General features: G+C 35.1%; 2 pseudogenes; one reads left to right on the top strand and one right to left on the bottom strand.

The window, feature by feature from the left end:
• The first annotated feature begins 3,034 nt into the window (after nucleotides 1-3,034).
• Nucleotides 3,035-5,361, top strand: LOC112757240 (microtubule-associated protein 70-5-like; annotated as a pseudogene).
• Nucleotides 5,362-6,185: 824 nt separating this feature from the next.
• Nucleotides 6,186-13,985, bottom strand: LOC112757239 (GDSL esterase/lipase At5g45670-like; annotated as a pseudogene).
• Nucleotides 13,986-14,675: the final 690 nt, after the last annotated feature.

The following is a 14,675-nucleotide window of genomic DNA, read 5'->3' as shown; positions in this document are numbered from 1 at the left end:
TTAGTTAGATTTGTTTTTTTCTGATTTTAGTAATTAGTTTCATTTAAAATTTGTTAACTTTTTTCCTCATGGTTTTTCAATTTTTGGTGTTTCTTTTCACTGTACTATCTTTTTCCTTTTACTCCTACTTCTTGCTGCAGTGTGATAGTGATCCTTCTAAGAGAATACGATTATGGATTATGCTTTACAAGGGTTGAACTTAGTGATCTGCTTAGAGCTCTGTTAGCTGCAATTCTTCTATTCCATATGTCTTACTAATGAATCACCTGCAATTTTTCTATTGGTGATAAAGCCATCAGAAGAAAGAAAAATTTTGTTACTGATGTTAAAGCTAACCAAGGCAAGCTTGTCTCTACTTAAATCCTATTGCATATATACGATAGAATAACATTTGGTTTGGATAGTAACAAATTTTCAAATAAGTCCATATAGTTAAAAAATTTGTAATCGTGTGGTTCTTTTGTTGTGTGTGGAGGAAGGCATTGTTACTGAATTGAGAATACAGCATGGAACAAAGCAGATTGGTTTCATGGCTGTTATGTTCACTTCTTCTGTTGATGATGGAGATTTCTGCTGTTGTTCTTTCTCCTTCTGGCATAAACTATGAAGGTTAACCTTTTCTTTAATTTTCTTCCCCGCTTCCCTTTTTCATTTTGATCTTTGGTCAAGTTAATTATGCCAGAAATTACTAGGAATGATAGCTGAAAGATTGATGATGTTGCTATTCTGTGACAGTTATTTCCTTTTCTTTTTTGCCTTGAGAATCTTAACTCTTAAGTACTTCCTAATTACCTGTTACATAGTGGCATATGCTCAAGTGAATCAATTGATGGGAGGTTTTAGTTCTTACCCTTCTTTCTGTTTCTTCACTGAACAGTTCTAGCTTTGATGGCGATAAAGAATGAATTGAATGATCCTCACAATGTCCTGGAGAATTAGGATAGTAATTCTGTTGATCCTTGCAACTAGAGGATAATTACTTATAACCTTGATGGCTCTGTTTCAGTATTGTAAGTTTAGATTTTGAAGTATTTTATGAAAGTAGCAAACAAGTTTCAAGATATTTATATAAGAAAATGAACCAAACTATAACTGTACAGCACTTGTTTCTAATTTGTGTATCGAAGGTTTAATGACATCATCGCAATGTACACTTTATTACAATAGCTACCAGTGTTAATAGATTCAAGTCAAGCTTGAAGACTGTTCTTGTTGAAATTGAATAAGCTTAATGAGAGAATGACTTGGAAATAGCAAGAAGCTAGTTTCTTATTCACTTGAATCACCTCTGAGATAATACTTTGATAAAGACTTCTTTGTTTAATGTTGTATGATTTGTAATGTAACTCTTTTCTATAAAAAACGGTTAATATTTTCCAGCAATATATTTTCTGGACACCTGTTCAATATTTTGATTTAGATTTTCCCATTTTTTAATTATGACGACAATTTTATGATACAGGGTGTTTATTATTATTTCTATCAAATATTCAGGAACAAAGCCAAAGTGGCTACACTAGAATAGAAAAGGCTAGGCATTGGCGATGGATCAGTTGGGATGTTCTCCTCACTTATTGTTGCTGCATTCTCCGGATAATTTTAATTTACTTTGCTAAAAGATGTCCTACAAAAATTGGTCAAATGGAATAACAGATTATGTAATGCCTCAAATTGCTCAATTCATTCCTATTGTAGGTGTGTTAATGTGCTATTTTATGACTCCTTATTAGTAGGACATAATTTCCTAACAATAATGGATTCTAGTAGCTAGCTACTATTAATATTATAAATAAATAAATGTGGCTTTTATAAAGTGATTGCCAAAGATATCAGTGATTGCTAAAGATATCATGTTACTTTTGTGCTCCTTTATTATTCTATAGTTTATGGCCTTCTGCTTTCTGACTTTAGATTCCTTTCTATTATGTTTTTGTTCATTTACTAACTAAATACATGATGATATCTGCTACCAATTCTTTCTGACTTCTGTAGCTAATTGGTAGAAGTCATTAGAAGTCATAAATTAGCATAGCATAGCATATTTATATTAAACTTTATATACAGTGGCCTGCAAAATTATTTGAACCAGCTAGGCTTTCACACTCAACTATGGTTGCACAACTTGCATTGGAAATTTCAAATAAGGGTACTTAGCGCAAAACTATTTAGTACATGTCAATCTGCATAACTTTGTTCATAAGATTGGTCTAAATTTAACAATATTCAATGCAAAAAATGTTAACATGCTTATTTTTTAACTACAATGATAACTTGCTTCTCAGGTTGACATTGATTTTAGTAAAGAGCCAATTGGAAATGGAAAGAATGTGTACTTATTTTGAAGTAATTAACTGGCCCTTTAAATTATTATTTTGAAAAAAATATTCTTTTTTTTTTGGATGAGCTTGATTTATGTTGTTTGGGGTGTTTGGCTTCGAATTTTGCTTAGTGTTTAAGTTTTCATAATGGGTTGGTGTGTGAGTGGACATATTGCAGTTCATGCTGGTCTTTTATCTTTAATGTGAAGCCATTTAGTTATTTTCTATAAAGTTTGGTAAGGTGTGTGAAACCAGCTTCTCTTTTTGTCTTTGCTGTTTTGGTTGATTAGAACTATTGTAGAATTTTTTTGCCTTTATTTCATAGGGTTAGTTATGCTTTCAATTTTTATCTTCTACTTTATGGTTGAAGGACTTCTATTATTCTTCTCAAACTGCAGTTACTAATCTTATAATTTAAGAACTTTGGACATTTTTTATTGATTTTCATATGCAGTATTCTGATTTTGTGCATTTCCCCCTGTTAAAATTTGTTGTTGACTGCTTATGAGAACAGAGTTAGGTGTTAAAGATTAGTGTATTGAACATTGTGTGGTTTGAATCTTGTAGTGAAATATTCTTGAGATTATAGGATCTTGAAGAGTGAATGCATGGATCGTGGGGACCAAATGGCGTTGTCTAGTTTTGCATCTTATTATACATAGAGAAGAATGCCTGGTTCTGGAACATAGCAACCTGACTTGCACAATTCGCCTAGTATGGGTCCATTGTCGAATCCTAACCTCCAATTTCAACCAACCATTGGGGGTAGTACCATTGGATCCACCATGCCATTAGAATCTTCGGGGATTTTGTCTCAATGTGTCAATGTTGGTGCCCCTTCTAGAGCTCCTCCCGGAGAACCGGTCAAAAAGAAGAGGGGTATGCCTAGGAAGTATGGGCCGGATGGAACCGTTTCACTGGCATTGACTCCAACGCCAGCTACTCATCCGAGAACCATGACACAACAAGGCCAAAAACAGGGTAGAAGTCGCCCCCCAGGGTCTAGGAAGAAACAGCAGCTGGCTTCTCTTGGTAAATATATGTTTCAACTTTTATTATGTCTTGTGATGAATTAAAGTTATTATAATTTAATGTTGAATTGTTAATGTTCTTGTTTGAAAATACTTATTGAGATTTATGTAAAAATCCAAATTCTTCATAGCTTTTGCAGCTTAACTATCAATTATAGAAATGCTTGTCTTATCCAAATAACCTACCTTTCCTAATTAAATATAAAATAAGGTAGAACTGTAATTGTACTTCTCTTCAGAATAACTACTTCTATTCATTCTCTAAACTTAGTCAGAATGACTGGCATATATCAGTCTAAACATAATAGGCAATAAGTGGGGTTTAAAAATATAATAGCTTAATTATTAACTTTTTTTAGTTTAAAAGAAGATTTTAAGGAGAAAGAATTAATGCATAATTTGCAATTGATATAATGATATGTATTAAAATTTGAAAGTTAGATGCAGCAGTGAAAAGAATTTAGAGAGAAAGAACATATATGATTCTGGTTTGACTCCAATTGTTCCCACCCATTTTCACTTGTGTGCATATATATAACCAAGTGGGTGCATTTGTCAGAGAAAAAAGCAGGGAAAATATGGTGATGACCGGTGAAGAGCAATATGGAGATGATGTTGTTCAACTTGTCCAACCATCAGACCCGCTAGCTTAATCGTTTGCAAAACCACCTCAAAGGTTCTTTCATATTCATATTGATATACTTTCTTTTTATGCATGATTCACTATAATTTTCTATTTTGTTGTTGTTCTTTTTTATTTGCATACACCAAAAAGAATAAGAAGAGAATGTTTGTTGCAGAAAAGAGCAAGGAATTGGCCACTTGCCAGGGTCAAATCAAGACCTTCAAGTTAACTGAGGCTCAAAAGGATAACGCCATAGAAGAGGTATTTACGTTTCAGTCTATGTATTTTAGTTGCATTATAATTACAAAACATATTCTTTTTAGAGTCTTCCAGTTGAGAAATGCAGTTAATAAACTGGAGGAAAGGCTTAGAGTTACTGAGGATCATCTCAAACAGAAGGTGTTGTATAGTCTGCTCCTGTTATTTCATGGAATTTGAGATCATGTTTAGTATATCTAAATGCATGTTTTTAAATCTATTGCCATGCAGAATCTAGAAATCAAAAAACTGACAGATGAAAAGAAATGTGCATTGGCTACACAATATGCGGCAGGAGCAACTCTTAAAAGGGTATATGCAAATCAAAAGGATGATGATTCTCTCCGAATTGACAGCATCATTGCTCCATTTGAAGCTGAGATTAAAATATAAAAGAATGAGGTACAAATAATGTAACTCCCAGCAAGGATGCATTTGTCAAATAATTAATTTAATGTATGAACTTTCCTTACTGATGATGATGATGATAATAATAATAATAATAATAATAATAATAATAATAATAATAATAATAATAATAATAATAACAATAATAATGTAACATGCTTTTGGCTTCATAGATCACAGCACTACAGGAAGATAAGAAAGCTTTGGAACGACTCACAAAGTCAAAAGAGTCAGCACTGCTAGAAACAGAGAGGATTTTGCGAAGTGCACTAGAGAGGGCTCTAATTTTTGAGGAAATTCAAAATTAGAACATGGATTTGAAGAGACAGATTGAGATTTGTCAGGCAAGAATCTCTATCCTTTCTCACATTTTTTCTTTCTTGTTGTGAACTGAAATGCAGCTAACTAACAACTGCCATAAATAGGAGGAAAACAAAATCCCAGAGAAAATACACCGCCAAAAGATTTTGGAAGTTGAAAAGCTTAGCCAAACCATTCAAGAACTCGAGGAAACCATCTTAGAAAGCGGAGCCACTGCTAATGCCATTCGTGATTACCAATGGCAGATTTTTGAGCTGCTAGTAGGCATATCTTGAACCCATTTGCTCATATAATATCTGACTGGTTAGTATGTGTGGTAACTTGGAGTTGTACCATCATGCTGGAGGAGAAGAAAACATTGGAGAGGGAGCTAGCAAGGGCAAAAATGGACTTGGTATAGTTTTAGTATGGTTCGGATGACACAACTAGAAAATGGATTAATACAGACAGATTTATAGACAAATTTAGTCTTTATTATAGATGGATTTTTGGTTACCGACGAAATTATCGATAGATTTTGTCCCTCTGTGAAAGCCTCATCGGAAATTATTTACCGACGGATTTTTACCAGTTACCAACAGATTTTTCCTCGGTAAATTCTCCTCTCTATTTCCCAGAAACGTCGAACTTTCCGACGGATTTTCTATTGGTAATTGGCAATAGATTTTCCGACAGATTTTACGTTTGTTATTTGAACCTTGGAAAATCATCCCACACTCTGAATGCAGACAGAAAATCCATCTGTAAATCCGTTAGTAAGGTAAAATAGAATTTTTTTTAAATTTTTCCATTGCAAAATAAACTTGTTTTCATACAAAATAAATATAAATTTAATACAAATTTTTATCTAATTTGTATTCGAATATTTGTAATATTTCAAAAATAAAAAACAAATATAATTCAAAACAAGCAAATCAAACTAAAAGAAAAGTACTATAAACAAGCAAATCAATATAATTTAAAACATAAACAAAGTGTATTGATCATTAACTATAATTCCCAGTATATTGTTCAACTATACTAAAACTATCAGCTATAGTCTTCATCCTCATCTTCATCCTCATCATCATCCTTTAAACAAAAAATGATATATGTGTCATCAGATGTCTTGCTAAAATATAGTCTATTTTGGTATCAACAATAGCTAGAAATTCTATGAAATTCATGAATGCTTGAAATATTAAACATGCAGTCTTACCAATAATTAGACATGACAGCTATTTATTATGCAAAATTCCTTGAAAAATAAGCATTCCCAGCCTCAGTTGGATGAAATGCATCCCAAAACAGATGCTCCCTTCTGTTCTCACATGGTGTTTGCATTGGCAAACATGTTATTTGACCATTGTTCCTTCCCACACCACAACATCCAGCATTTGTAACACTGAACCCTGGATCATTTAATCAAATTCATTCATATATCATGAAGCATATCACATATAGCATGTTTAATTTGGAATAAGAATTTACCATAGGCTGAAAGGTTGCTTATAATATCTTGGAAGATACCATAGGAGTTTATGTAGATGAATCTTGCATCAGGGAGTTGGGTGTTGAGTTGATCAACAAGAGATTTCAATTTGTTGTTGAATATTTGGTTTGCATCATTGATTCTTTCAATACATGTAAGTATGTAACACCATCGGGGCTGTTTTGGGCCAACTCATTTGGGCTGCACCCTATTTGACCAACCCCAAACAGCACCATTTTCCTTGCTCCATAGTTATACAGACTCTGAATAAATGAATTAAATCATCATATTAACTATTGTGGTTATGTTTATACTTTAATGGAAAATGATATAAAGAGAGACTAACTTGAAGTTGTTTGGTATAATCTTGAAGAATAACATCAGCATACTCTTCTGTAGAGTACTACCTGCTTCTAGAATAGAACTGAGGCATGAAATAGTTGTTAAGGTAATCATTGCTCCCCAACCCAATTGAGTATATGCACTTGCTCAAGTAATTTGCAGCTGAGTCCTCACTTCCTAGTATATTTACCACCTGGGACACTGTGTTTTGGTAATTCTGCACCTGTCCACTAAAACTAATACGTCCTTCCTGCATTCATATGAACAATTTTTAGACATAATACTCTTCTTTCATCAAAAAACTAATAATAATGAAGGGTACTACGAACCAGTTGCTGGCCAGTCTCCTCTCTAATTCCAGCAGCAGCAGAAGCATAATTGACACCTTTGAGAATGTCATCTGTAACACCCTAATATTAAAATCCTTATGCTCGAGTCATAAGTCAATGATATTACGGTGGTACGACTCTCAGGTGGATTTTTAATATATAAAAGTAGGTAATTTCGAAAGGAGTATTAATTGAGAAGCCTGAAAAGAGTAGAAATAAAATCGCGAAGACGTGTCACTCACGTATCGACAACAAAAGATAAACCGTGAAGCCGAAAGCGATATACGGATAAGGCGTAGAGGAGATTAAGAGGTAAATAACAGATAGATATATATAACATAAGTAAATAGCCACTAGTCGCGACCCGCGAAGTTTAGGCCGGCTAGGATACAGTATGAAAGTAGTTGACAACAGTATATTCTAATCTCTCCCGAAGGAAACATGAGAGCCTCTATAGGCAAATTCAAAAGAGTTCAATACATAATATAATCTTTTCAAAACAAAGGTGGAGAGATTCTAAGCAAAACACAAAGGAGAGAAAATAAAGATCTTCGTCGTCTCTCAAACGACCCACAACTCACTTCTGAGCACCTGGACCTGTATCTAAAAAACAAGAGATATATACGGAATGAGAACCCCGGGCCCATGGGTTCCCAATACGGTAAAAGTGTCAAATAAATACAATGCACTGCAATAAAAACTCACTAAGCATCCTAAACTTCTTCACCAATTATCCATCCTAGGTTCTCGCTAATTCATGAATAGGCAACTGTCATAAGGGAGTGCGAAATCTAATTCATGTTTCACATGTTTCCCAACTCGCTGACTCTTCCACGAATCAGACTCAGAATCATAAGCAAAACTATCACCAGTTGTTCTATCTCAACAATTCTATATCAATACATCATACCTTCACCTGGAGCTAGTGAAACCACATCACTGCGTCTACCCAGGGAGTTCAAATTATCTCATTCAATAATCATCATCATGATGCAATCGCATCATCAATTCATCTCATCAAGAACAGCCCTCAACATCCACCGACACAAGCATGAGGGGCCTCTCAATTGTACAAACACAAGCAATACAGGCAAGTAATACACAAATATGGTACAAGTAGAACAAGTAGCACATAGTCAAGTAACATGGCATATATGATGTAGAAATCCAAAACAAACAGGCAAACCCAAACAATTCAAACATATGCAAATGATGAATGCCTGTCCTATGGCTGATGATATTATCTGTCGGTTATATAGCCAACCCGACATATCCTGGTAGCTAACCATTGGACAAAAACACCCCTTGCGGAGCAAGTAGGTTTGAGCTACAACCCCCTTGCTACTGCCCGCTGAACCCAGAGCCAGTGAAATAATCACTACTGCGGCTACTACCCAGGCGGGTGTCTAAAAGCTCAACCTGGAGCGAGTGGATTCACCACTACTGCCGCTACTACCCAGGCGTCACAATCTCTGACCTAGAGCAAGTGGGATGAACCACAACCCTTGCTACTGCCCAGGATCTCAAACATTAACTTGGAGCAAGCGTGATGAACCACCACTCTTACTACTACCCAGATATCACATATACTCATTTATTCAAAACTCCATAATTTAACTCATTTATCATAAACATCCTTTCCCGTCTCATACCCGGAGCAAGTGGACAACGCCACTGCCTACTACCCGGGGTCACACCTCACATTTCAACATTCTCCATTATTATCCATTTAACACATTCATTCGTTAATCATATATGCTTTTATACTCAGCCATAACCAATAATGGCTTTGCCATAACCCGGCAATAACTCAGCTATCCGGCTCATGGTTCAATCAAGAACCAGCCATTTATCAATAAATATAGCCCTTCAGCTCATGGCATACACGGTACTTCCACCGTCATCCTTCATATCTCATATAATCATCTTTGATCATCATTGATCATAACTTTTCCCCTTGCTTCACTAGCAAATTACCACATCCCCTAGCTCCTTTCTCATTGCTAGGCATATCATAATGATTTAATACATAAGGGGTGAGATCAGAGGCTTAGAAGCATGAGATTTGGCTTTTAAAACTCAAAAATCAACTTTGGCATGAAAACAGGGCCACGCGTACACGCACTCCACGTGCACGCGTGGATGCCCACAAAACTCATCGACGCAGAAGCGTCATACGCGCGGACGCGCGGATTGAAAAATAGCCAAACGGCGCGTATGCGTCAGCCACGCGTACGCGTGGGTGCACTTGTGCCCCAGGCATAAAACTGGCACAATTCTGGCACAACTCTCGGAAAATGGCTGGCCATTTGGTGCAGCGCATCGACGCGCCCGCGCACACCACGCGCACGCGTGGATGGTGCCTTCTTGAAGAACGACGCGTACGCGCCAAGTACGCCTACGCGTGGAGGGTCATTCTGCTAAAAATTTTCTAAGTTAAAAGCTGCATAATTCACAGATTCAACCCCCAATCTTCCGACGGACATAACTTTCTCATTTTAAATCGTTTTTCGCCCGTTCTTCGAACGGCATGGACATCGCGGATCCAATTTCACTTTTAAACAAGTTTGGCACAAAACGGAAATTCGCAGTCCAAGTTATGTCCCATCAAAGTATGCCCAAAAACCATGTTTTCACACAAAATCACAAAGTGCCATTTTCAAAACAAGCCATTTCCAACTCTTTTCAAAATCAACCAAAACATGCCAATTTCATCCCTTTCTTTGAAATCAATCAAAATATACCAAAATCAACATTAAGCCTCCTCAACTCACACATTAACACTTTACCACAATTCACAAAACATCATCCCACCATTTTAACCCACTTCACCCAAGTGGCTCAAACTCAAACACATTTACATATCATATACTCTTCCTCATGCCAAATTTCAACAACACTATTTCCAATCAACCATCATTATACATAATCAATATCATACTCACTATCACGTGGTTTCACCCACAAATCAACCTTAATCATTCCTCAAGCATATATCACAACATACGTATCTCTAATGCATCATCATACCATCAAGCTAAGGCATCAATAATCATAATCACATATATGACCACATAATATATCTCAACCAAAACCAAACATACCTCATCTACATAATTTCACCCAAAATTACCAAATTCCACACTCTAACTCCCCAAACCTTATTATTCAATAACCAACCCAATCATTCATATATTCATTATCTGAAATTTATCCAATCACTTGTGACATCATATAATGCACACGTCAACTTACCTTCCTTACCTCTTTCTGGCCTCCGGCCCAAAATTCACGGCCTCCGGCCCAATTTCACAATTTAAATGCATAAACCACAAATCAATACTCATTACCCAATACATCAAATTTTCAATACACCAAGCATACAAGGCCACACAATTCAAAACCCAATCATTAAATTCATATTACATACCAACTATGTATATTAGCACCAACCATTTACACAATCCAAACTTAATCCTAGGGGCATCTAGCCTAGAAATTCTCATCACACCACACGGTACTTAAATGAAACTTAAACCGTACCTCTTGTAGCCAAACCAATTGAGCCTCTTCTTTGGAAGTCTTCACCAACCTTAGCTCCAAGCCTCACCAAAGCTCCTCAAGCAATACCAATCTTCCAATTGTGCACCAACATCACCAAATACACTAACATAACCAATATCACATACATACATCAACCTAGGGCTCATAAAAATGACAAATCACAAGGGTTTGAGCACTTCTTACCTCAGCCCATATGAAGTAGGGATATAACCCGCTTAGAATCCATGTTGGAGTATTCCTAAACACCCAAAATCACAAGATTTCAACACTAACTACCCAAAAACGTGTAACAGTAGGAAATTTCGAAAACTGGGCAGAGATGAATGGAATACTCACCACAAAACTTAGATATAATTGTAGAAGATGAGAAGAGCGATGCGTGGCCGCAAACGGCTCGTCAATCGGAGCTCCGTAGCTCAAGTTATGGTGGTTTGAAGATCAAAGAGAGTTAGGTTTTCTCTCTTCTCTTCTCTCTTCCCAAATCAGCGCCCCAACCCTTCCTTTTAGGGTAAAATAAGCTGAAATGCTCATAACTAATGTTTATATATGTTGGGTCTTGGGTCCACTTAGGCCCAGTTCACTTATTTTTGTCCGTTGGCCCAATTTTGGGCCAAAACCCTTTAAGATTAGCGCTCTAAATCGCACTTTAAAAATTTCTACCTCCCCTAATTATAATTCCTCATTCCTTAATATTATTTACTCATAATCAATTTTCTCAACTGTAGTACCAGACAGATTTTAGCCGGTACTGCCGGTCAAAATTCTACTGCGCGCTTTTACGCAGAAAACTATGTTTTCCGACTCGGAAAAATTCACTGAATCTAAATATCATATTTAAATTATCAAATTCCAATTGCCAAATCTTCCAACCATATTCGCTCCTATTTAACTCATTATTTAATTAATTTCGGTTAGACCGGGTATTACATCATCACCACTGGCTGTTGTAAAGGGTGGTATGTAATCATCGAATCCCAAAAGCTCAGCTGTCACATTTCAAAACAAAATCAATATTAGATAAGACTTGCATGCATCCTCTTCTTAATTATTTGTTATTTGCTAAACACAGTAAATGTTTATTTCTTTCTTTAGTTGCTATTATCTTAAACAATTCTTCTAGAGGCTCCCCTTTGTCCTTTTGTCTAGTTTTTGGTGGATTATGGGGAAGGAGTAGCTAAAAAATTACAACAAGTCAAGAACCATTAAATAAAAAGTATAAGAAAAGAAACATTTGATAGATTTAAATTTGTAGGAGAGAATGAGAACCGTGCAAGCATTTACATCTACGCCTAATGGATCTTCTTCTATTATTCATGTTCCTCTGTTTGTGATAGCTAGCTTCTAGGGACGGTTTTCCTGCTTCATCATCTCCATCATCCGCCAAGTTTCCATTCTTCATCTCCACCTTTTCCTAACATGAAACATTTTCTAAGCTACAAAACTAAATGAAGCTCAGAATTGTATGTTAGAAACATACCACTACAACCTCAGTGTTGGTCTTGGTCCCTTTAAATAAAGCAGCCCTCCATACAAGTTCATGTTGCGATGCTTTTATCTGAAAATGAGTTTCATCAAAAGGTTTATATCATTGCAAGATAATAAAATTTAAATTTGCAATCTAAATATATATATATATATATATATATATATATATATATATATATATATATATATATATATATATATATATATATATATATATATATATAAACTCACCCTTTCCATTTCTAAATTAAGCTCCTGCAAGAGCAACTAGATAAAATTATTACCCCTGTAAAAATAATGATATTAATATGAATGTATAAGATGTAAAATGTACCGCTAGCATGTGTGTGTTTGATTGAGCAAGATTCTAATTTTGTAATTGCAGTTTTTGAACACTGCCTCTTAACATCTGCATCTCAGCTTTAGTCCATTCAATTATTTTACTGTTCCCAATTTTAATCAAGAAAAACAAAAGCAAATTCTTCCTAATTATATATTTCCATAGATTACATGAGAGAATACTTTTTCTCAGCTGGGAGCTTCAGCAGAGTCATTCTTTCCTGCATAAAAAGGATTCAAGTACTGTCATTTTAGCCATACTAGACTACTTTGACGAAGTGAAGGATAGGCTTGACAACAAATTTTTTGTGTAGATATAGTATAATTGAAAAAAGATTAGTCATGTTTGATAATGGATATCCAATCTCAGGGAGAAATAAAAAAGATAAAAAGAAAAATTGAAGAATAAATATTATTGTAAAAGAAAAAGCAAAAAAAAAACAGAAGAATCCATATAATTTGGCTGATAATTTAAGAATATTGGAGGCATAGAAAAGAGGTGAATGAGTTGTGAAAGAGGGACACCTTAAAAGGCTTACAAGCAAAGCATGAATTCAGAATTTCGTTTGCTTGTGATGCCAATTACCAAAGCCATGCATCTGATGCTACTTTTCATGCCGCTTGTTGCTTTCTATAATTAAAATATTATACTCGTTAATTAACTCATAGCTACATTTAAAAAAGTATGTCAACATTAAAGTAGCTTGGATTCGTGATAACCTTGGCCTATCCTTCACTTCGATGGTTTTATCTCTATCAAGGTATATATTATAATTAGAGGTGTAACTGATTGAGAGTCAACTTTGTCAAAGTAGTCTAGTATGGCTAAAATGATAGCAAAGTAGTCTAGTATGGTTAAAATGCACAGGATTGTTTCATAAAAGACAAATCCTAAGATGCCACTTTACCGTTTTTTTTCTGCATGAAAACTTTTCCTTCCATTCAATTGCGGAAAAATTTTATGCACTTTCACTTTCATGTTAGAAAGAGTGCACTAAATAAAAGAGAAAACAATAAATGAAACAAAAAAGCACTTAAGCCATTCTGCAAAAGTGGCATAGAACTGTGCATTCATGTATAACTCGGTCATTGAAATTATTTGACTCTTAAATCTTATCCCCATTATCTTAAAAGTTATATAACATACAAGATTTGATTGCCTAATAGTGTATATGCATTATCAACATCAAAATTGATCTCATTACTAAAATTAAGACCAATAGAGAATGTTAATATTTTTCTTTAATTTTTCATAGTCACCACCTGAAGATTCTATTGTCAATTAACATGGACATTCTCAAATAGTATAATACAACAGAACTTCAAACTCTTAACAAGCTCAAGAAAGTCCAATACAACGAAAATTGATTGAAAAGCATTATTAATTTGTAATAACTAATAACCATAGCCAAAATAAAAGAAAGAACATACCTTCTGGTCATCTTTGGGAACACCATAACCACTGTAATACATCTGACCTACCAAGACCTGCATGTTTATGTCCCCGGCTTTAGCTTCTTTCAGAGTGTCTCTAAACCACCATTTCACATAATCTGCAGCAACCCCTGAAAGTGGCACACGCCCATTGCTCTCAATTCCACTGCTACTATCCATCTATGATTGATAACCCTTCTTCAAATCATTGCAACTTCAGCAACTTTCTTTTTTTCTTTTTTGGGGGGTTGGTAACCGCTAATGAGAGACTGAGAAAAAAGGATTTCATAAAGAAAAAAGGTTGAATTTTTGGGAAACTAATGAAAAAAAATCAAATAATGGATATGTTTCAGATTGAGCTACAAGCTTAAAACACTAAGAAATACAGTATACAGAACTGCAAACTAGATGGCAAAGCTGAAAACCTACAGGTTCATTCAAAAAATTTTAACATAGGAGTTCAAGCACTTATGCTTCTCAATAAAATCACATCCAAGAATCAGGTCAAGCACAGATGATATATGTAAGAACCGCAACTAATCAACCAGCTAATTAAGTGATTATATTGCCCAAATTTTATTCCGAAAAGTTAGAGAGAGAATTTGAGGATTTAAAGGTGATTTTTGGACTCAGTGGGTCTTTCTGAGTTAGAAAATGTGGTTTCTGCGAAAAACCGTGAAAAACCGCAAACCGACAGTTGAACCGGTTGAACCTGTTCAAGTCTGCCCGGTGTTGTGCGAGAAAAAGTGG

This window comes from Arachis hypogaea, chromosome 16, assembly GCF_003086295.3.
Source record: "Arachis hypogaea cultivar Tifrunner chromosome 16, arahy.Tifrunner.gnm2.J5K5, whole genome shotgun sequence".
Classification (NCBI taxonomy): domain Eukaryota; kingdom Viridiplantae; phylum Streptophyta; class Magnoliopsida; order Fabales; family Fabaceae; genus Arachis; species Arachis hypogaea.
Note: the sequence above shows the minus strand (reverse complement) of the source record. Positions and strands in the feature narration are given on the sequence as shown.